At 37.8% G+C, this 22850-nt stretch overlaps 1 protein-coding gene across 7 annotated transcripts in view; it reads right to left on the bottom strand.

Moving 5' to 3' along the window:
* The window catches only part of OSBP2 (oxysterol binding protein 2), a 232742-nt gene that overhangs the window by 149801 nt on the left and 60091 nt on the right, over positions 1 to 22850 (bottom strand). For 2 of the 7 annotated variants that reach the window (XM_031948923.1, XM_031948926.1), the window contains exon 1: positions 9748 to 9924. The exons of 3 other annotated variants lie outside the window; for them this stretch is intronic. The gene's annotated coding sequence lies outside the window, so the exon portion shown is untranslated. Of the gene's footprint in view, positions 1 to 9747; positions 9925 to 22850 lie in introns of those variants that run through there. 2 more of the 7 variants (XM_031948922.1, XM_031948925.1) reach the window with 2 other exon arrangements.

Here is a 22850-nt window from a genome sequence, read left to right as displayed (position 1 = left end):
CTCCCCACAGCAAGTCCCTACCCAAACATAATAACTACTGCTCTCTTACCATCTCTCTTTCTAATGTGCATGTGTGTACCTATTCTCTGTCCTTCCTCTCTCTCTCTTTCCTTTTAACTCTTACAACATGAATCAAATCAACACTACTATTCCTGAAAAGGATAAATGGACTGGCATTCCTGTGCCTTACAGAAGCAAACACCTCACTCTGACCTTCACTCACCCTATTAGAATATAGGATCTTTAGGATCACTGAAATTATTTTTTTAAGCTTTTTATTTTCAAAACATATGCACAGATAATTTTTCAACATTGACCTTTGCATAGTCTTGTGTTTCAGATTTTCTCCTCCTTCTCCCAAGCCCCCAGACAACAAGTAATCCAATATATGTTACACATATTAAAATATGTTAAATCCAATATATATATTTATACATTCTCTTGCTGCACAAAAAAAAATCAAATCAAAAAAGAAAGTAAAGAAAACAAAATGCAAGTGAACAACAACAAAAAGAGTGAGAATGCAATGTTATGATCCACACTCAGTTCCCACAGTCCTCTCTCTGGGTGTAGATGGCTCTCTCCATCACCATATCATTGGAACTGGCATCAATCATCTCACTGTTGGAAAGAGCCAAGTCCATCAGAATTGATCATCATATAATCTTGCTGTTGTCATGTACAGTGACCTCCTGGTTCTGCTCATTTCCCTCAGCATCAGTTCCTGTCAGTCTCTCCAGGCCTTTCTGAATTCCTCCTGCTGGTCGTTTCTTACAGAACAATAATAGTCCATAACATTCATATACCACAATTTATTCAACCATTCTCCAATGTATGGGCATCTACTCAGTGTCCAGTTTCTGACCACTACAAAGAGAGCTGCCACAAACATTCATGCACATGTGGGTCCCTTTCCCTCCTTCAAGATCTCTTTAGTATATAGGCCCAGTAGGGACACTTTTCCCCCTTCTCTGCTTTATACAAAAGAAAAATTATCATCTTATCTGATATTTGTTAAGTTCAGAATAAAAGATGCTTCTCAAGGCCAGAGATGGTTGGCTTTTTGTATAATGTGCCAGGCACCATGCTGTTATTCAATGTTTCTGTTTCCCCATTTGGGATTTTCTTGGCAAGATAGGAGAGTGATCTGCCATTTCTTTCTCTAACTCATTTTTCAGATGAGGAAACTGTGGCAAACAGAATAAAGAATCTTGCCGAGGACCACACAAGTCTTAAGTGTCCGAGGCTACATATGAAGTCAGGAAGTTGGGTCATCCTACTCTAGGGCCAGAGCTCTGTCCCCTGTGCCACCCAGTGGCCTGCCTGGCACGCAGTACAAGCCTCATGATTACATTTTCGATTACATTCTCATTCTAAGAAGATGGTTTGTTCTTTGTGAGCTGCTTTGGTTAAAAAATGCATATTTCCCAGTGCCCAGCCTTCTGGAGCTAATCATCTCTGGAGCTGCTCCCGGGGAAAGTGGCACCTCTGAGTGCTCCCTAGAACCTAGACTAGAGGCCATCCAGGCCATATTGCCCAGGGATAGCTCAGAGGCAGTGCAAATGGCACCCCAAGGTGGTCACTGAAGTGAAAGTATCGATAGATAAAGCCCTCACCGGGTGCTGGGGTCAGCTGGAACAGGCCACCGATTGGTAAATAAAGTGTTAAATGTTCAGACTCCACAGCACAGTGCATAGAACCCGGCACTGAAGTCAGGAGAGGCTGAATTCAAATCCAGTGTCAGACATTTAACATTTATTCATTGTGCCATCCTGTCACTTAACCCCTATTGCTTCACCAAAAGAATTGTTTTCACAGTGAGCATTTACAACACAGTAATCAGTCAGTGTTATAAATCAGGTTTGGCTTCTCGTCTCCTTGACCATCTCGACTTGAGAAAGTGGCTGCTGAGCACTTGGGAGCACAATCCTGAGTCTGCCTCTTCTCCCAGTCATTCCCCTTCTCCCTGCCCCCTGGCTTCCTTCACTGTCTCTCACCTGAGGGATTCTGAAAAGCATCTCTTCATTAGAAGACATTATGTGCCAGACACTGTGCTCTAGGGGAAACTAAGCCCGTCTATCGCCCCCAAGGAATTCACATTCGAATGGGAGGAAACATCATCTAAGAATGGACTGTGTACAGTGCGGGGAAGGCCACAAGGCCAATGCTCTAGGCCATACACAGATGGACACAGAGTACAAAAAGACAGGAAAAAGAGCAGGAGGTCAGGCAGTGAAGGCCTTTGAAAGTCAGGTGGGATTTTCTCCTATTTGATCCTGGAGGCCACAGGGAGCCCCTGGGTGGAGCCAATCTGCTCAGGGAAACATGGGTGGGGCTGGGGAAGGAGTCTATATATCGGGTGACGGCTTCTGCCCCAGAATGCCCACTCTGTTGTGGGAGAGGGAACAGTCTGTGAAAATGGAAGTGCTGAGTCTCAGCACCAGGGGCTCAGGGAGATGAGGAAAAGGCACCAATTTTTTAAAATTATATTTTATTTTTTCACAAACATGTAAAGATAGCTTTCAAAATTCATTTTTGTAAAACTTTGTGTTTTAAATTTTTTTCTCTCTCTCTCCCTCTTCTCACCACCCCCAAGACAGCAAACAATTTGATATAGTTAAATGCATGCAATCCTTTTAAACATATTTCCTAATTTGTCATGTTGTGCAAGAAAAATCAGACCAAAAGGGGGAAAAAAAACACAAGAAAGAAAAACTAAACAAACAAAAAAGCTAAGAACACTATGCTTTGATCCACATTCAGTCTCCATAGTTCTCTTTCTCTGAATGCAGATGGCACTTTCCATCCCAAGGCAAGAATGACGGGACTCCTGTATGGGGGAAAAGCAATGAACTATTTTTTAAATTCAAGATATCAAGCAGGAAGTCAGTGATACAAAACTTGAGTTTGGGAGACAAGGTTAAAGCCAAAAAAATGAATCAAGTAACCATGATATTGAATCTATGGGAGCTGATGAGATAACTAAGGGAGAGACATTTGGAGGAGACACAAAATTAGTGAGTGTAACCTTGAAAACATTGTGGTGGTTCAGTTCCAGACCATCACAATAAAGCAATTCACAGGAATTTTTTGGTTTCCCAGCATATATAAAAGCTATATTTATATTATACTTAATTATAAGGTGTACAATAGTACTATGTCTTTTAAAATGTACATACCTTAATTAAAAAATACTTCATTGCTTAAAAAAATGCTAGCCAACATCCATACCTTCAGCAAATTGTAATCTTTTTGCTGATCTGGTCTTGTCTCGATGTTGATGGCTACTGACTGATCAGGGGGGTGGTTGCTGAAGGTTGGGGTGGCTCTGGCAGTTTCTTAAAATAAGCACCATGAAGACTGCCGCAAAGCCAACAGGAAGTACGCTACATTGACTGACTTCTCCTTCCATGCAAGATTTCTCCATAGCCTATGATGCTGTTTGATAGCATTTAAGTCACATTAGGACTTCGTCCAAAATTGGAGTCAATCCTCTGAAATCCTGCTGTGGCTTTATCAGTGAAGTTTACGTAATATTTTTCTAAATTATTGTGACTCAGAGATTAGGGAGGAAGGACCAAGGGGAGGGGGGAAAGAAAGGGAGAAAAAGAAGAGAAGATAGGCAAAGAGAGACAGAGAGAAAAAGAGAGAGACAGAAACAGAGAGGGGAGGATGGGAGAGAGAGAAAGGAAACAGCTGGTCAGTGGAGCAGCCAGAACACATGCAACTTTTATTAAGTTCACCAACTTATATGGGTACAGTTAGTGGCATGCCAAAACAATCATAATAGTAACATCAAAGATCCCTGATCACAGATCACTCCAACAGATATAATAATAATTAAAAAGTTTGGATTATTACAAGGATTACCAAAATGAAAAATGTGGCACGCACACAATGTGAGCACAGGCTGCTGGAAAATAGCTCTGACAGACTTGCTCTATGTAGGTTTGCCATAAACCTTCAATTTGTAATAAAAAATAAACAAGAATACGCCATCTAAGAAGTCCAACAAAGGAAAATGCAACAAAATGAGGTTCGCCTGTCCAATAGACTGTGGACAAAGTTATGAAGTGGATTTTTCAGTTACTATGCAGCTACAAGGATGCTTATGTAAGGTTTACTGGCTCCTGATTCTGTTTGACACAACACTCCATTGGAGGCCTATTTCTAAGATGAAATCAGTCAGACAGTCATCAAGCATTTATTAAGCACTTAGCACATGCCAGACAATGTACAAAGCACAGGAATACAAATACAAATACAAAAAGATTATCTATCAGACAGATGTTCTTATCCCCCCCCTTTGCAGTTGAGGAAATTGAGGCAGATGAGATTTTCAGCTGAATTTCACTTCCACCAAGAAGCCTTTCCTGATTCTACTTAATTCCAGTGCCTTCCTTCCACTATTTCCTATTTATCTACAACTTGTTTATACACAGCAATTTGCATTTTGTGCCCCCATTAAGACTGTGAGTTCCTTAAAGACCTTTCTTTCACCTTTCTTTCTATTCCCAGCTGAGCATTGGCATGTAGTATGTGCTTTACAAAAATCAGTGAAAATGATTTAGGAGATGGAGGGACTTTCATAAGGAAGAGCAAAGAAATGATAAATACTGGAGGGGATAAAGGAAAATAAGCACACTAATGAATTATTGATGGAGTAGTGAATAGATTAGGCCATCCGAGAATATAATTTTAAACTATGTCCAAAGGGCTATAGGGTTCATATCCTTTGGGCCAGCAGTAGTACTACTGAGATCAAATAAAAGGACCTATATGTACAAAAATATTTATAGCAGCTCCTTTTATGTAAATAGTATTTTATTTTTTTCAATTACTTGTAAAGACAATTTTCACTGTTCAGTTTCATAAGATTTTGAGTTCTAATTTTTTCTCCCTCCCTCCATTCTCTTTCTTCCTCCCCAAGACAGCGAGTAATCTGATATAGGTTATATATGGAGCATCTAGAATACATACGTAGTACCTTTTGTGGTAGCAAAGAAATGGAAATAAAAGGGATGTTCATCAAGTGGGGAATGGCTGAACAAGTTGTGGTATATGATTGGGATAAGAGTATTATTATGTTGTGGGAAATGATTAAGAGGTGGTTTCAGAAAAACAGGAAGACCTGCATGAACAAATGCAAAATTAAGTGAGAAAAATTAGATCATCATTGTGCACAGTAACCATAATGTTGTAATGATGATCAGCTGTGAAATACTTGGCTGATCTAATCAATACAATTATAATATAATGAAATAATGCTATCATCCTCCAGAGAGTGAACTGAAGAACTGAGTAAAAACTGAAGTATAATTTTCTCATTTTCCTCATTTTTCTGGCTTTTTAAAAATATGGCTGATATGGAAATATTTTTCATGAGAAAAAAGAATATGTGTATAAGCATAAGGTATAAGAAGACTGGCAAGGAGGGCAGGTTATGAAGGACTTTTTGAATGCCCGAAGGTTTATATATTTGATCCTGAAGGTGAGCCACTAAAGTTTATTGATTTGAGGGGGTGAGAAGAGATGAGCGAAGAATGGAGTAGAGTAAAATGATATTTAATCCAGGAAGCCCAATCAGCAGGTAACTGAAGTAATCTAAGCAAGAAGTGAGGAAGACCTGAACAGAGGGGCAGCAGTGTCAGAGGAGAGGAGATAACTAAGAGAAATGTTGGGAAAGTAACATCAGTAGGTCTTGGCAAAAGATATGGGGAATGAGAGAGGAAGGAGTTAGGGAAATTTGGCATGTGAAAGTAGGTTACTGGGATGATGGACAATAAGAAGGAAGTTAGGAAAATGGCTTGAGGGAAAACAATGAATTCTGTTTTGGACATAGGTTTAAGATGTCTTAAGGAGACATTTAGCTCAAGATGTTGAATAGGTAATGAAAGTATGAGCCTGGAGATCAGCAGAGAAATAAAGAATCAACATTGAATGATCATTTTAATTCACAGAAGCTGATGAGATCACTAAGGAAATTGTTACAGATGGAGAACAAAAATGCCCCCAAGACAGAGCTGTGGGAACCTTACTGTCATCAAGCAAAATCCCAAAATGAAACTTCCAAGAAGAACAGAGTCAAAACTTGGAGTTTCCAGGTCAAAGAAAAATACTGCAAGCAACCACAAAGACTTCTTCAAGTACTAAGAAACCATAGCCAGGATCAAACATGATCTACTAGTAGTAGTAGTTGTTCAGTCAAGCCATGTACATCTCTTCGTGACACCACAGATCAGAGCCCACCAGGCCCTTCTATACTCTACTATCTCTTGAAGTATGTCCATGTTCATTGCTTCCATGATTCTTTCTCTCTATCTCATCCTCTGTCATTTCATTTTCCTTCTCGCCTTTAATCTTTCCCAACTTCAGGGTCTTTTCCACTGAATCTAGTCTTCTCATTATGAGCACAAAGTATTTAAGCTTCAGTTTCAGTATTTGAACTTCCAGTGAATAGCCTGAATTAATTTCTTTAAATATTGACTGATCTGATCTCCAGGTTATAAAAGGGACTCTCCAGCACTACAATTCAAAAATGTCAAGTGCTTTCCTTATAGTCTAGCTCTCACAGTCATACATGGCTAATTTTGACTATACAGACTTTTACTGGCAAGTTGATGTCTTTGCTTTTTAATATACTATCCAGATTTGCAGTAGAGAGCAATATCACGAAATATAAGAGGAATGTCTCCAGGAAGAAAGGATGATGAATAGTATTAAATGCCACAGATGAGTAGAAAAGCACAAGGAGTGAGAAAAGACCATCAGATATGGCGATTAAAGAGAATATGACGATTGAAAGTGTTCTCTAATATTTCTAATGGAGGGAAAAGATTGAAGGTCAGAGTTGAAGAGTATATATAGAGAAAAAGAAGTAGAAGCCACAAGGATGGACTCAGAGATGGTAGCTGGGAAAGGAAGAAAAATTAGAGAATGACCATTTTGGGGATGGGTGGTAAGGTCTAGTGAAGATTTCTTTTTAAAGGAAGAGATCCACACAAATAAGTCAGATCTAACCAAGTGGAAAAATATTAAGTGCTCTTGGATAGACTGAGCAAATATAATAAAGATGACAATACTATCTAAAATAATCTATTTATTTAGTGCTATATCGATCAGACTCCCCCAAAACTATTTTACTGACCTAGAAAAAATAACAACAAAATTCATCTGGAAGAACAAAAGGTCAAAACTTTCAAGGGAACTAATGAAAAAAAATCAAATGAAGGTGGCTTAGCTCTACCAGATCTAAAACTATATTATAAAGCAGTGGTCACCAAAACCATTTGGTATTAGCTAAGAAATAGACTAGTTGATAAGTGGAATAGGTTCGATTCAAAGGACAAAATAGTCAATAACTTTAGAAATCTAGTGTTTGACAAACTCAAAGACCCCAACTTTTGGGATAAGAATTCACTGACAAAAAGTGCTGGTAAAACTAGAAATCAGTGTGCCAGAAACTAGACATTGACCCACACTTAATACCATACACCAAGATAAGGTCAAAATGGGTTGAAGATCTAGATATAAAGAATGAGAATTAAAAGAACATAGGATAGTTTACCTCTCAGACCTGTGGAGGAGAAAGGAATTTGTGACCAAAGAACTAGAAATTATTGATCACCTGATTATATCAAATTGAAAAGCTCTTGTACAAACAAAACTAATGCAGACAAGATTAGAAAGGAAACAATAAACTGAGAAAACTGAAAAATTGTTATTTTATGTTTTGAAATCAGTTTAAAATTAAAGTTACAAATAAAGATTAGTCACATTGTTATTTAATATAAAGTTTAAAGTATTTAAAATTGTTAAATGAAGATGAAACTTATTATCAATAAGAAGGAAACATTTCCTCCACAGTTTGAAGGTTGAAGTTATCATTTAAGCAAGCCATCAGAGAGAATTCCACCAGATATTCAGATAGAGCTATTAAGATAAGAGAACTCTGATGAGTGAAAGTGTTCTCTAACATTTCCAGTCGAGTGAAAAGATTCTCTAAGTTCTGTATCACACTTCTATGACAGGTGTATCCAGAAGTCAATATTTGTGTAGCCTCAGCCTCTAAACCAAGGGTCCTCAAACTAAGGCTGCAGGCCAGATGCAGCAGCTGAAGACGTTTATCCCCCTCATCCAGAGCTATGAAGTTTCTTTATTTAAAGGCCCACAAAACAAAGTTTTTGGTTTTACTATAGTCCGGCCCTGCAACAGTCTGAAGGACAGTGAACTGGCCCCCTATTTAAAAAGTTTGAGGACCCCTGCTCTAAACAAACAAATCCAATTAATTCACAAACAACTTCCTTCTCCAAGTGAATTTTTTTAAATATTTAGAATGGAAAGAGAATCAATATGTGCTATTCTAATAAGAATTTTCTAAATATCACCAAACTATAACACCTGGAATTGTCTCCTCCTGCCACAATTGATTCACCTACTAAAGCAAGGCAGGTCAATCCAAAGGGGGGGGGGTAAACTGATATCAGGGTACCTGAGTGTGACTTTGGGGCTCAGCCCTGAGCTCCAAAGTCAGCCAGCTATGTGATCATGCAAAAGCATCTGTTGCACCTCTCATTTCCTCATATATTAATGGGATAAACACATCTACCCTGTCCTATTAAACTTCCTTACAAAGCATACTCAAGTGTAGTGCAAGGGCCTGAGTTATAGATTAATGAAATAAGAAAAGGATGAGTTTGGATGACACCGACAGCTACACTCGCTAATGTTCTTTTTCTACGGGGGTGACAACAGTAAAGTAAGACTGAGGAAAAACTCCTATGGATTGAATCCCCACTTTAGGATGTGATAAAAGGCAACCAGGGCATGCAGTGAAAAGAGTGCTAGACTTGGAGTCAGGAGGACCTAAATTCAAATCTAGCTCTGTAATCCTCAGCAAGTCACTCATCCTAAGTTTCTTCAGTAGAGGGAAGGGAATGGCCATGATAGCCCTTCAGGTTTCTCAACCTATAATCCTGCAATTCCCCAGTTTCATGGAGCCAAATAAACATGTTTCCATATACTGTGAGCAAGCAAGAGCAAGTCCATGTGTTCCAGTGCTGTGGCAAGAGGCAGGATTCTCAAACTTCTATTTGTCACTTCCTGGCATGTAGCCTCAGGTGGGTCCTATCATCTCTTAAAGCCTCAGTTTTCTTAATTTACTAAATGGAACAGCCAATCGACTTCCCTGGATAAAGGATAGCGATATATTTTAAAATGCTTTATGAATTCAAGGTGCTCCATAAATGGGAGCTGTGAATTTTAACTTTTACAATTTCCACTCAAGTCCTCTTCCCATGCCATTTTCTGACAGAGGGGTGACCTTGTGAACTTCTAGAAGGCAACCCCAGACAAGCACAGACTCTGGCAGGTGCTACTAAGGGCCCGGAGAGTGACAAGGCGCTGGCTTCAGAGGAAATCATCCAGGCAAGCTCATAAAGACTAAATGCCAGAAAATGCAGCCAAAGACTGCATGCGGCCTCAGAACGTCACAAAAACTAATCAACTCGATCATGAGGCTGGCCCTGAAGTCACCCATGTGTGGAAGGACTTTTTTAATACTTGAAAAAGACAGTAGGAGATATGTGTGTGCAAGGGCACGTGTCTGTGTCACATCCAAGACAGACCCCATTCTTCCAAGCACTCAAGCACTGACAGCCCCTTTCTGGTGAATCACAACAGCCTGAGCACATTTCCAGCTAGGAGCGAGTTGTCAGCTATTCCCCCCAACAAGGCATGTTTCTTTACCTTTCAGATGGTTTTCATGTCTCTCTTTGCCCAGATGTTCGTTTGGGGTAAGCCCCCAGGGCTCTCTTCCCTCATGTGCCCCCCCCCCCTTAATTTGGTTCTGATTTCACTGCAGAGGCCTCTGACAGAATCTGTCCTATAGGAGCGAATTCCAGACAATGTACTATGATATCAGAGTCATATTATGACTTCAGCACCAGACTGGGTAATAAGGAGACAGAATAAGAGGGGCTGGGCCCCTCTGGGAAACTACAATACATAAAGGACATGGACCAGAGAATCCAAAAGAGGCAAAACGGTCTTCCTCTAAAATTTCGCCCTGATCTACAGGCAGTTTGTTTGTTCAGACATGTCTGACTCTTCATGACCCCATCTGGAGTTTTCTTGGCAGAGATACTGGAGTGGTTGGCCCTTTCCTTTTCCAGCTCATTTTACAGATGAGGAAACTGAGGCAAACAAGGTTAAGTGACTTGCCCAGGGTGACATAGCTAATATGTCTCCAGCTGGATTTGAACTCGGGTCCTCCTGATTCGAGGTCCAGCACTTGGTCCACTGCACCACCCACACGCCCTCTGTAACGTATTAACACTACATCTACTCTAGATGTACACCTACATCACCATCTAACCATCTCGTGTCAAAAGCAGTCTACAGAAGCCAGGCTGCTATTTGTGTGTGAATATGGAAACGTTCATGTTTGCGTGTGAAAGCCTTTTTGAAAGTGACTGTGCAAAAATAGAAAAATTTGATTATATCAAATTGAAAAGTTTTTGTACAAACAAAACTAATGCAGACAAGATTAGAAGGGAAGCAATAAACTGGGAAAACATTTTTACAGTCAAAGGTTCTGATAAAGACCTCATTTCCAAAATATATAGAGAACTGACTCTAATTTATAAGAAATCAAGCCATTCTCCAATTGATAAATGGTCAAATGATATGAACAGACAATTCTCAAAGAAATTGAAACTATTTCTAGCCATATGAAAAGATGCTCCAAGTCATTATTAATCAGAGAAATGCAAATTAAGACAACTCTGAGACCACTACACACCTGTCAGATCGGCTAGAATGACAGGGAAAGATAATGTGGAATGTTGGAGGGGACGTGGAAAAACAGGGACACTGATACACTGTTGGTGGAATTGTGAATACATCCAGCCATTCTGGAGAGCAATTTGGAACTATGCTCAAAAAGTTATCAAACCATGCATAACCTTTGACCCAGCAGTGCCACTACTGGGCTTAGATCCCAAAGAGATCATAAACAAGGGAAAGGGACCTGAATATGCATGAATGTTTGTGGCAGCCCTGTTTGTAGTGGCCAGAAACTGGAAACTGAGTGGATGTCCATCAATTGGAGAATGGATGAATAAATTATGGTATGTGAATGTTATAGAATATTATTGTTCTGTAAGAAACGACCAGCAGGAGGATTTCAGAAAGGCCTGGAGAGACTTACACGAACTGATGCTGAGTGAAATGAGCAGGACCAAGAGATCGTTATATACTTCAACAACAATACTATATGATGACCAATTCTGATGGACGTGGCTCTCTTCAGCAATGAGATGAACCAAATCAGTTCCAATAGAGCAGGAATGAACTGAACCACCCACACCCAGCGAAAGAACGCTGGGAGATGACTATGAACCATTACATAGAATTGCCAATCCCTCTATTTTTGCCCGCCTGCATTTTTGATTTCCTTCCCAGGCTAATTGTACACTATTTCAAAGTCCAAGTCTTTTTACATAGCAAATTAACTGTTTGGACATGTATACATATATTGTATTTAACATAAACTTTAACATATTTAACATGTATTGGTCAACCTGCCATCTGGGGGAAGGAGGGAAAAAGTTGGAACAAAAGGATTGCAACTCTAAATGCTGAAAAATTACCTATGCATATATCTTGTAAATAAAAAGCTATAATAATAATAAAAAAGAAAGAAAGAGACAGTGCAGTTGAATCATCAGTGCCAGGTGCAGTAACGGCAAGGGGGCACAGCCAGTCAGTGGAGGTGGGGTATAAGAGAGTAAACCAAGGCAGGCTCCTGGAATTGATGGTGGGGGCATCTGGAAAACGACTGAGACATAGGGACTTTGTAGGGATAACCTGATATAAGTCAATGGGGAAGCACCTCAGAGACCAAGGCTCAGTTCTGCCCAAGCACTGAGAATTGCTTGGAATTGGGGATATGGAAAAATGTGCCAACAGGACCCCAGTTAATCTTTTGAGGACAAGTAAGGGTGTTATGTCAATTTTAAAAGGTTCTACTCTCACTCTTGGACTCTTAATGATAGTTATTTCTTTTTGGAGTATGAAAACTGATTATTTCTCTAATATTATTAATGACTAACTAATGTATTAGGACCAAGTTTTTTTCCACTTTTCTCCTTCCTCATCCAGAAAACAACCAGAATGGGAAATCTTAGGCCAAGATCTAATCAAAAAGTAAAAGAAATTCTAAATTTAGGATAAGAGGTGAATTCCTGCTCATTGTGTTTATGCAGATAGGTCTGAGAAAGTTTTATTTTCCTTTTTGTCAGATAGATGATATGGAAATTAATAAGTCTCTCTGACAAAGATTTGGATAATCCAAGTCATGTACCTCAAGACCCTTACTGTATGTGTAGCCTACCCTCTCATTGCAACATTCATTTTTTCATTAATTGTTAATCAATCAGTGTTCATTACCACCCTGATAAATATCTGCTCTTCAAAGGGCATATAAACCATGAGCCCACTGATATGAGGCTCCTTTGGTCTAAGAGAAACAGCCAAATAATCATCCTTTTATTAATATATGTGCTAGCCTTATTAATAAAACAATTAAATTACCCAGAAATTATATCTCTCAAATCTTTTTAAGTGTAACAGTTTATGGCAACCATGACAGGTCTGGTGTAAGATATCCTAGAAAATACCTTCCTTTTTGAGTGCACACAGGTGATTGGTCACCTAGAAAGAGGGCCTTTTCTCAGAAACTTTTACATAGAGATTTTAAGTCTCTCCTCAATCTGAAACTTTTAACCTTCAATCATCTTTGGGTAAGCATATATTGTCATTATCCTTATTCTAATTATTTGAATTATAGCTTTCTGAATTTTTCACTCTCATGAGAAGGTCCTCTTCACAAGGCTACAGGGACATACGTTGCACACAAATGAACCTGTCAAAGAAGGTTTTGAAAAGAAGTTGTATTTGAATTGAAATTGAGTTTTCAGGGTTGCTGGCAGAGCTTAATTTGAGGTTTGCCCCCTAGAAGGCTTGTATCCACTTTGAAATTGGAAGTCTGAAACATTTCGATCTTGCTGTAATTAAGCAAGCATGGATCAAAGTTCTTTGGAGAGAGAGTTCAACTGAAAGTGCTAGGTTTAAAATTCAGCAGCAAGAGATAAAAAGAGAAATCCCATTTAAAATAACTGTAGATAATATAAAATATTTGGAAGTCTACCGGCCAAGACAAAGCCAGGAACAACATGAACATAATTGCAAAACACTTTTCACACAAATAAAGTTAGGTCTAAGCAATTGGAAGAATATCAAGTGCTCACGGGTAGGCCAAACTAATAAAATAAAAATGACAATTTATCTAAATAATATATTTATTCAGTGCCATACCAATAAAGCTGCTAAGAAATTACTTTGCAAAGCTAGAAAAAAATAATTATAAAATTCATCTGAAAGGACAAAAAATCAAGAATTTCAAGGGAATAGAAAAAAATGCCAAGAAAGGTGAGTTAGTTGTACCAGACCTAAAACTGTATTATAAAGCAGGGGTCAACAAAACCATTTGGTACTGGCTAAGAAACAGAGTAATGAATCAGTGAAATAAGTTGGTTCATAAGACACAATAGTCAATAACCATAGTGGTTTAGTGGTTGATAAACCTAAAGACCATTTAACAAAAATTAATGGGAAAACTGGAAAATAGGTTGGCAGAAACTAGGCACTGACTAACATCCAATACCCTATGCCAAGATAAGATCAAAATGGGTTCATGATTTAAGCATAAAGGATGATACTATGAGCAAATTAGAAGAACAAGAGATAGTCTACCTTTCAGATCTGTGGAGAAGGAAGGAATTTATGCCCAAAGAAGAACTAGAGAACATTAAAAATGCAAAATGGATAATTTTTATTACATTAAATTAAAATGTTTTGCACAAACAAAACCAATGCACCAAGATTAGAATAGAAGCAGAAATCTGGAAAAAAATTTTACATTCAGTGCTTCTGATAAAGGCCTCATTTCTAAAATATATAGAGAATTGACTTAAATTTATAAGAATACAAGCCATTCTTTTGTTGATAAATGGTCAAAAATATGAACAGACAATATTCAGATAAAGAAATTTAAGTCATTTCCAATCATATGAAAAAATAGAAAAATGCAAATTAAGACAACTCTGAGGTACCACTTCATCTTGCTCAGATTGGCTAACATGACAGGAAAAAAAAGACAAATGTTGGAAAGAATGTGGAAAAACTGGGACAGTAATGCATTGTTGGTAGAGTTGTGAACAGCAATTTGGAATTATGCACAGAGTATGCTCTGCATACCTTTTGATCCAACAGTGTTTCTACTGGACTTGTATCCCAAAGAAATCATAAAAGTAATGAAATGTGCATGTGCAAAATGTGCATGTGCAAAAATATTTGTAGCAGCCCTTTTTGTAGTGGCAAGGAACTGAAAACTGAGTGGATGGATGCCCATCATCTGGGGAATGTATGAATAAGCTACGGTATAAGAATGTAATGGAATATTATTATTCTGTAAGAAATCTTGAGCAGGCTGACTTCAGAAAGACCTGGAAAGACTTACATGGAATGATCCTGAGTGAAGTAAGTAGTACCAAGAGAACATTATACACAGGAATAAGAAGATTATGGGATGATCAAGTGTGATGGACATGGCTCTTTTCAACAATGAGGGAACTCAAGGCAATTCCAAAAGACTTGTGATAGAAAATGCTATCCACATCCATAGAGAGAACTATGGAGAATGAATGTGGATCAAAGCAAAGTATTTTTACCTTTGTTGTTGTCACTGTTTGTTTGCTTTTTTTCTCATGTTTTTTTTCCATTTTGACCTGATTTTTCTTGTGCAGCAAGACAAATATGGATATATATATATTTAGAAGAATTGCACATATTTAACCTATATTGAATTGCCTGCTGTCTTGGGAAGGGGAAAGAGGGAAGGAAAGGGAGAAAATCTGGAATACAAGGTTTTGCAAAGATGAATGTTAAAAATTATCTTTGCACTGGAAACTGAATGGATGTCCATCAGTTGGAGAATGGCTGAATAAATTGTGGCATATGAATATTATGGAATATTACTGTTCTGTAAGAAATGACCAACAGGATGATTTCAGAAAGGCCTGGAGAGACTTACACGAACTGATGCTGAGTGAAATGAGCAGGACCAGGAGATCATTATATACTTCAACAACAATACTAGATGATGACCAGTTCTGATGGACCAGGCCATCCTCAGCAACGAGATCAACCAAATCATTTCCAATGGAACAGTAATGAACTGAACCAGCTATGCCCAGAAAAAGAACTCTGGGAGATGACTAAAAACCATTACATTGAATTCCCAATCCCTATATTTATGTACACCTGCATTTTTGATTTCCTTCACAAGCTAATTGTACAATATTTCAGAGTCCGATTCTTTTTGTACAGCAAAATAACGTTTTGGTCATGTATACTTATTGTGTATCTAATTTATATTTTTAATATATTTAACATCTACTGGTCATCCTGCCATCTAGGGGAGGGGGTGGGGGGGTAAGAGGTGAAAATGGAACAAGAGGTTTGGCAATTGTTAATGCTGTAAAGTTACCCATGCATATATCCTGTAAATAAAAGGCTATTAAATAAAAAAAATTATCTTTGCATGTATTTGGAAAAATAAAATATTATTTAAAAAAAAAGAAAAACAATTTGAGAGGCATCTGCATTCCAAATGTTCATTTGGACTATTTGTATTCCCCTTCCCTCTGGTGGTGAACCCTTCCAAGTTTGTGCTGCTCTAATTAGCCACAGTTGGACACACTGTGTACTTTGATTCTAATATGACGATGTTTTGGTTGATGGATGATGTCATCCTTCCAGAACGAAGGAAGTGACCAACTAACATTATAATTCTTAAAGTGCTATTGAAATAAGATCTAGAGTCTGGAGGCTAAAGTTTACATTCCATGGTAGTCATCATCCTAATCTTCATCTTGCCACTGGATCCAGGTGTGGCTCTGGAGAAGACAGGGAGGATGGTGACTTGGTACATTCCACCCCCACCATATGTCATGACATCACCTCCCTGATATCATGGTTCTCTTTGAGAACAAAGGACAAACTGCAATTCATGCTATGTACTAGCTATATGACATCACTGTTTCTGTGAGCTTCTGCTTCCTTCTCTCCAAAATGGTGATGATAATAATACCTTCCAGATCTCTATCTCAAAGAGCTCTTGTGGGAAAAGTAGTCAAAAATTTTAAAGTATGACAGAAATATGAATTCTTAGTCATCTAAAAGCACGTCATAAACAAAAAAATCACAATACCAGGTCAGCTGCAATGACTTCATCAGAGATTATGTGAACAATGGACACTTTCATCTAAATCCAACATACAGAATCTTTAGAAGCTATTGAAACACACAGCACTAGACAAAGCAGCAGAAACATTGCTTTCAGCTCCCCCTTGTGGTAAGTCAGTGCTAAACATTTTCCTTTCTGAAACCCTGCAGATGCAAAGCTGGCAATTTCAAACGGTCTTTTGGGGAAACTACAAATGATGATTTACCCACCCAAGCTCAGAGCCTGGATCCAGATTCAATTAATTCTATCAAAACTAGTATCAATTATTTACTCAATAAATAAAAAAACAGCATACATTAATCACAAAATTGTAGAGGGAGAAAGGAGCCCAGCTGTTAGTTTAGCCTTTTCCCTGGAAAATGGTGATTGAGCATCTGCCTGAACACCTCTACTAAAGATGAGCTCAGGACCTCCCAAGCAGCTTCTTCTATTTGGGGACAGCTCTGATTGTTATGAGGTTCTCCTTGACCCTGAGATGGTCTGCCTCCTCTTTACCAATTCTTTTTTACTTATACATGTTTTTAATTACTTTGCCATGGGAGTTTTTCCTTGGATATAAACCCTAGAAAAGCTCATCTTGTGCTTGTGAGGTTCTTATCACATTCATTTCTGAGTACATCCCTATCTTAGGAGGCTTGACAGGAAAGGATTTCCATAAGTAAGGATGTGGAGGGGAAGCTTCCTGCAGATGGGAGCCATTTCAAAAGGAAGACTAGCTGATTTCTAAGGTACCTCCAAGTTCTCATTGTATGAAGATGGTTTCTTGAAAACAAAGTGTCAGACTTTACATTTGTGCCGATTAAATTTCACATTAGGATTCTTCCAACAAACTTAACATATTTTGGGACTATCCATGCAAGTATTTTAACTATTTCTCCTACAAATTTGATAAACGTACCACTTTTGTCTTGATCCAAGTCACAGGTAAAAACATTAAACACGCTATAGTCAAGAACAAGTCCCTGGAACATTCTAGAAGAGATCTCATTTCAAGAACATATAAGGCAATTAACGACCAAGCAGTCAGTGGAATGACCCTGAATTTTAAAATAACTAGGCATGGTTATTCAGCCATTACTAAATTCAATCAATTTGAACCAGTGGTGCAACCATCCCATCTAGTTCCTTCTATCCCCTAAATAATAGTTCAGTGCTCTAAGACTTGCAACTCGGATTAAAAGGCACACTAATACTTTTGTTGTCTCCCACAGATACAATCCCCCAAGACGTAATTTTGTTTTGCTATTTCTAATCTAAAGCTTTAAGCAATCTATACGAGATAAGATCTAAACCTTTCACGTTAGATATCTCTTAAATATTCTATGTAATCCTTCAATTGCAGAAAGCACACTAACAACACAAGATTTTAATGTTGATGAAATGCTGGAAAAAGGTGGAGCTGCCAGTTTCAAGGGGCAGAACCTGTCTCACAATTTTTTTTTTTCACAGGATATTGTCAGCATGCTTTCCTGTGTGAAAGTTATTTGATCCTGGGCAAGTCACTTTCTATCTGCCTCATTTTCTTCAACTGTAAGATGGTCAGTGAGTCAACATTTATCAAGTCCCCATAGTATGCCAGGCACTGGGCTATGTGCTGGAGATACAAATACAATGAAAAAGAAAGTCCCTACCCTCAAGAACTTTACAATCTAATGGAGGTAAAGCAACTGAACAATAGTCAAGATAACAATTTCTCTAGTTTGTTCTTTTTAAAAAATAAAAATTAGCTCCTACGTGGCTCTCTTCAACAATGAGATGATCTGAACCAGTTCCACTTGTGTGGTGATAAAGAGAACCATCTACACTCAGAGAGAGAATCTGAGAACACAACATAGCATTCTCACTCTCTCTGTTGTTATTTGCTTGCATTTTGTTTTCTTTCTCAGTTATTCCTCCTTCTTGATCTGGTTTTTCTTGTGCAGCAAGATAACTATATAAATATGGAGATATATATACACATATATATATATGATTTAACATGTATTTTAACATATTTAACATGTACTGGACTACTTGCCAGATAGGGTGGAGGGAAAAAAGGGAAAATTTGGAACAAAACGTTTTGCAAGGGTCAATGTTGGAAAAGGAAAAATTACCCATTCGTATGTTTTGTAAATAAAAAGCTTTAATAAAGAAAAGAAAAGGGGAACTTAAAAAAATAAAATTAGTTTCTAGTTTTTATGTATTAATTCAATGGTTTGCTTTTACTTTTGTTAATTTGTCCTTTGATTTTCAGGATTTGTATTTGCTATTTAAAAAGAGGCAGACTCACCAACAGCTACTGCACTAAGCAAGATGTGATGTGAGAGAAGCCTGTGCTAGGGGACAGCAATGTCAGAAGACAGAAGGAAGCATATTTTTTTAAAATGTTGCACAGGTAAAATCAACAGGCCTGGGCAGCAGCTTGGATATGGGAAATGAGAGAATGAGAAGACTAGGATGGAAGGTAGGAGGATGGGAGTGTTTAGGGGAAAGATAATGAGCTCTACTTTATTAAAACTCTATTCAGGTCCTTCATTTCTTTTTCAGATATTTGGTTAGATTTAGCTAGATATGTGAGAGGCAAATTGAGGTTCTTCACTGTTTTACTGTATATTTAACTATATGTATAACATATGATGTGCATTTTGCTATTTATGTAACAAATTTTACTTTTCCTCTAAGATTTTAGATGCTATGAGGTTTGATGCATGTGGATGCTCTTAATATTAATTCATCATCTAGGGTGGCTTTAGGAAAAATATAGCTTCTTTCCATTAGTTCTACTTTTGTTGTTGCATTGTATGAAATTATTATTCCCTCTACACCTTTTTTTTACTTGAACTGAAGGTTTCTTAGGGAGGTTTTCTGGAGGCAGCCTTAGTTTCAGTTACAAGTAATAATCACCCGAATGCAGCCAGGTATTAAAAGTTCAGATCTTTTATTGCTTCCTCCAAAATAGCCCGGTTAGTTTTTCTTAGAGGCCTATCTTTCTTCTTGGTTCCAAAAGCTCTTGCAGCTTTGTCCTTTGCTTCTGCCTCTGTTTTCTTCTGCCTCCAGCCAGCATGAAGGTGGAAGATGGAATGAATCTCTTGTCTCCTTACCTGGGGCTGGGCAGCTTTCTGGAGAGCCTTTCAGACCAGCTTGGTCCCAGTGGGGTTAAGTGCAGGAGCCCAGCCACCACAGTGGTGTGAGATGAAGTGAATCTGGTTGTGCCTCCGAGAGAGGGCTTTTCTCTGAACTGACTTGACGCTCCCCTCTCAATCTTTTCAGCTGAACTCTCCTGACTGGCTCTCTGAAGCTCTATTTATGCTCCTTCTCCAAGAGAGTGGGCTTATGGGTTTCCTCCCAGAGTGCTCTCTGGCCCTAAGAGCTTCTTGCTTATATGAGCTCTCTACAGGTGTGAACACAAGCATTTTTTTTTTTATCAGTTCTACTTAGAACCTTGTTTCTTCTGGACCATAACATCTCCTTGTAAGATCAGATCAATCTTACTGAACCATGCTAAATTAGATAATTATTGTCTCTATCAACTCTAATGACTTAACAGTTTGTAAAGATTCCAACATCCTACCCATTTTATGAATAAGTTCATCTCACTCACAGTTATGATAGCTAATTACATATTTCTCTCCATCCCATTCACTTATATTTTTCCTTGTCTTTTTGCCACCTTCTCCCTAAGACCTTGCTTTGCTTCTGAGCAATCTCTTCCTTAGTTTTCTCTCCCTCTTATTTCTTCTTCTTTTCCCCAACTCCTCTTATTTCCCTTTTGGGTAAAGTGTGATTTCTGAACTCCATGTGTATATATATGTATTCTTCCCTCCTCTGACCACTTCAAATGAGAGTATAGTTCAAGTGTTGCCCACTCTCCTCCCAATTACTTTGTCCTTGTAAGACTTTTTTATACTCCATTTAGGTTAAATAACTTTGTCATTTTTCTTATTTGCCCCACTTTTCCCAACCTATTCCTTTTTTCCAAGGATCCTTAAAATCATCAAGATACAACAGAATCACTTTTACTAGGCCCTCTTTCTAATTAGACTGTCCCTATGTACCCTGGTAAAACTAAAGTTCTGAGAGATTTTGTGTATCATCTCCCCATATAAGAATGTAACTACTTTGACTTTGTTTAATTTCTTTATGTAGCTCACTTTTTACTTTTTTCTGCTCCCCTTGACCCCTAAATCTGTCAAATTTTTGGAGTATTATATTCCAAGTCTTTTTTTTCCCTTTTCTGGTAGCTGTTAAACCATGGGTGATCCTGATTGTGGCTCTTCAATAGTTGAATTTGTTCTGGATGCTTGTGGTATTTTTTCTTTGACTTGGGAACACTGGACTTGGGAGTTTTCATTTTAATTTTTCTCTCAGGAAATATCTGGTAGATTCACTTTCTACTTTGTTCTCTGGTTCTAAGAGTTTTGGAAAGTTTTCTTTTATGATTTCTTGAAATATAACATGTAGGCTCTTTTGTTGTTACTGTTGTTCTTGACATTCAATTAGTCGACTTAAATCATACATCCTCAATCTGTTTTCCTGATTAGTTGCTTTTGTTATGAGTTCAGCATTAGGATTTGAATATTTGTTTGAATATTTCTTGATAGCTTAAGAAGTCAATAGCTTCTATTTGATCAATTCTAATTTTCAGATAATTTTCTTCGGTAAGATTTTTTTGGTTCCAAAATATTGAATCCCTTTTTCATGTCTTTCTTCTATAGCTCTCATTTATTTTCTCATTTTTTTATTCTTTTTTTCTAAACTCTTCCAGGAATTCTGATTGGATTATGCTCAAGCTGCATTTTCTTTGGTCTTTTGCTTATAAATATTTTTAAATCAATCTCTTCTCCTAGGTTTCAGCCTTGAGCTTCCCGATGACCAATGGTGGAATTTCTTTATTATTTGTTCATTCTCCAGCCTACTTTTTGACCTGAACTTATGCTAGTGTTCTGTGCACTTTTAAGGAGAATGTCTGGCCTATGTTAGATTTAAAGTTCAATCTGGACACCAGCAGGTTTTTAATGATATGCTGAAAAATAACCCATGCATATAGCTTGTAAATTAAAAGCTATATAATAATAAATAAAAGAAACTTTAAAAAAAGAAACAAATACAACACTATATGTACATCTTTTTTTTTTTTTTTTTTTTTTAAGGCAGATGACTAAATAAGTAGTTTTGATGGGCAAACCTGACTCACTCTTTTAAGTGTTAGGTTGGGGAAGGCATTTTTCTTTGCAAAAGGCACAAGGACTATCTCTGAATCTTATATTATAACTTACCACCAGAAGTCACTCCTGGACATCAGGATTGGCATCCCTTTTTGAAGGATACAGAAACAAACAATCTCAGAATAAGAAAGAATCTCAGTGCCACATCCTCCAACTTCACACGTTACTGGTCTCTAACAGAAAGCCTCCAATAGGAACCATTCATTATGTCCCACCTTGGGAAAATTCTAATGGTGATGAAGTCTATCCTAAAAACAAAACTTGTCTTTCTTATTCTAGATGATGGCTAAGTTGTCAGAAAGTACAAGCAAGAGAAATTAGTGATTCTGAGGCCAAAGAAAAAGAAAGCATTAAGCAGAAAAAATTTGATCCATCCACATTTGGATTCCCTATCAGCACTTTAAAAGTCAAAATGCCCAAACCTAAAAACTATTACCTTCCCTCAAAATCTGTTCTAAATTTCACTATTTCCACCTGTGGTACTATGAGTCATCCCATTTCTCATCTAAACTTCAAGGTAATCTTTGATTTATTATCCCTCCCTTTTGCACCCTCTTTCTTATCTGCTTGTCTCCTTCCTCACCGGTAATATTCTCTAAAATTAATCTTCTCTTGTTGGGGTTTAGTTTCAGTTCAGTAATCACCCCAAATGCAGCCAGGTATTAAAGTCCAAATTCTTTATTGTCTCCTTCAAAATCTCGTCTCCTTCACTTGGGGCTCGGCTAGTTCTCTTAAGAGGCTTTCCAGATCTTGGTTTCAGTGTTCTCCACAGGACAGCCTGCCACCACTTCTCTGTCTTCCTTAGTTCTGCCCGACTGCCTTCTCTGGCTTCTGAATCACCTCAACTGAATCCTGGTTGAGGCTCCTAGCTTATATATGTTCTCTTAAAGGTATGAATCTTGTAGAACTATAGTAAGTATTTAGTACATGTATTGAACTAGAGAACTGTTAAGTACCATGCTAAATAACCATTGTCTCTATCAATTCCATTGACTTAGCACCTTGTTTCAAGTTCTGGACCAAAACACCCACCCCTTCTCTAATTTCTGGTAAAAGAGCATCATGCTTTTAAAAAGTAAATTTAAAACATGAGTCCCAGGGTGGCAATTTGAAAAATATCCTTCAAATCTTGTCTCCTCAGTCTGCTAAAAGGGAAAGCGTTTACAACTATCCAAATATATTTGATTTTCTAAAATGCCCCCCAAAATTACAAGAGTTTATAGAGAAGGCTCAAAGACAGAAGTATCAAAGATTTAAAGCTAGAAAGAACTTTA

Source organism: Sarcophilus harrisii, chromosome 1, assembly GCF_902635505.1.
Source record: "Sarcophilus harrisii chromosome 1, mSarHar1.11, whole genome shotgun sequence".
Lineage (NCBI taxonomy): Eukaryota > Metazoa > Chordata > Mammalia > Dasyuromorphia > Dasyuridae > Sarcophilus > Sarcophilus harrisii.
This window is presented reverse-complemented; position numbering and strand designations above follow the sequence as displayed.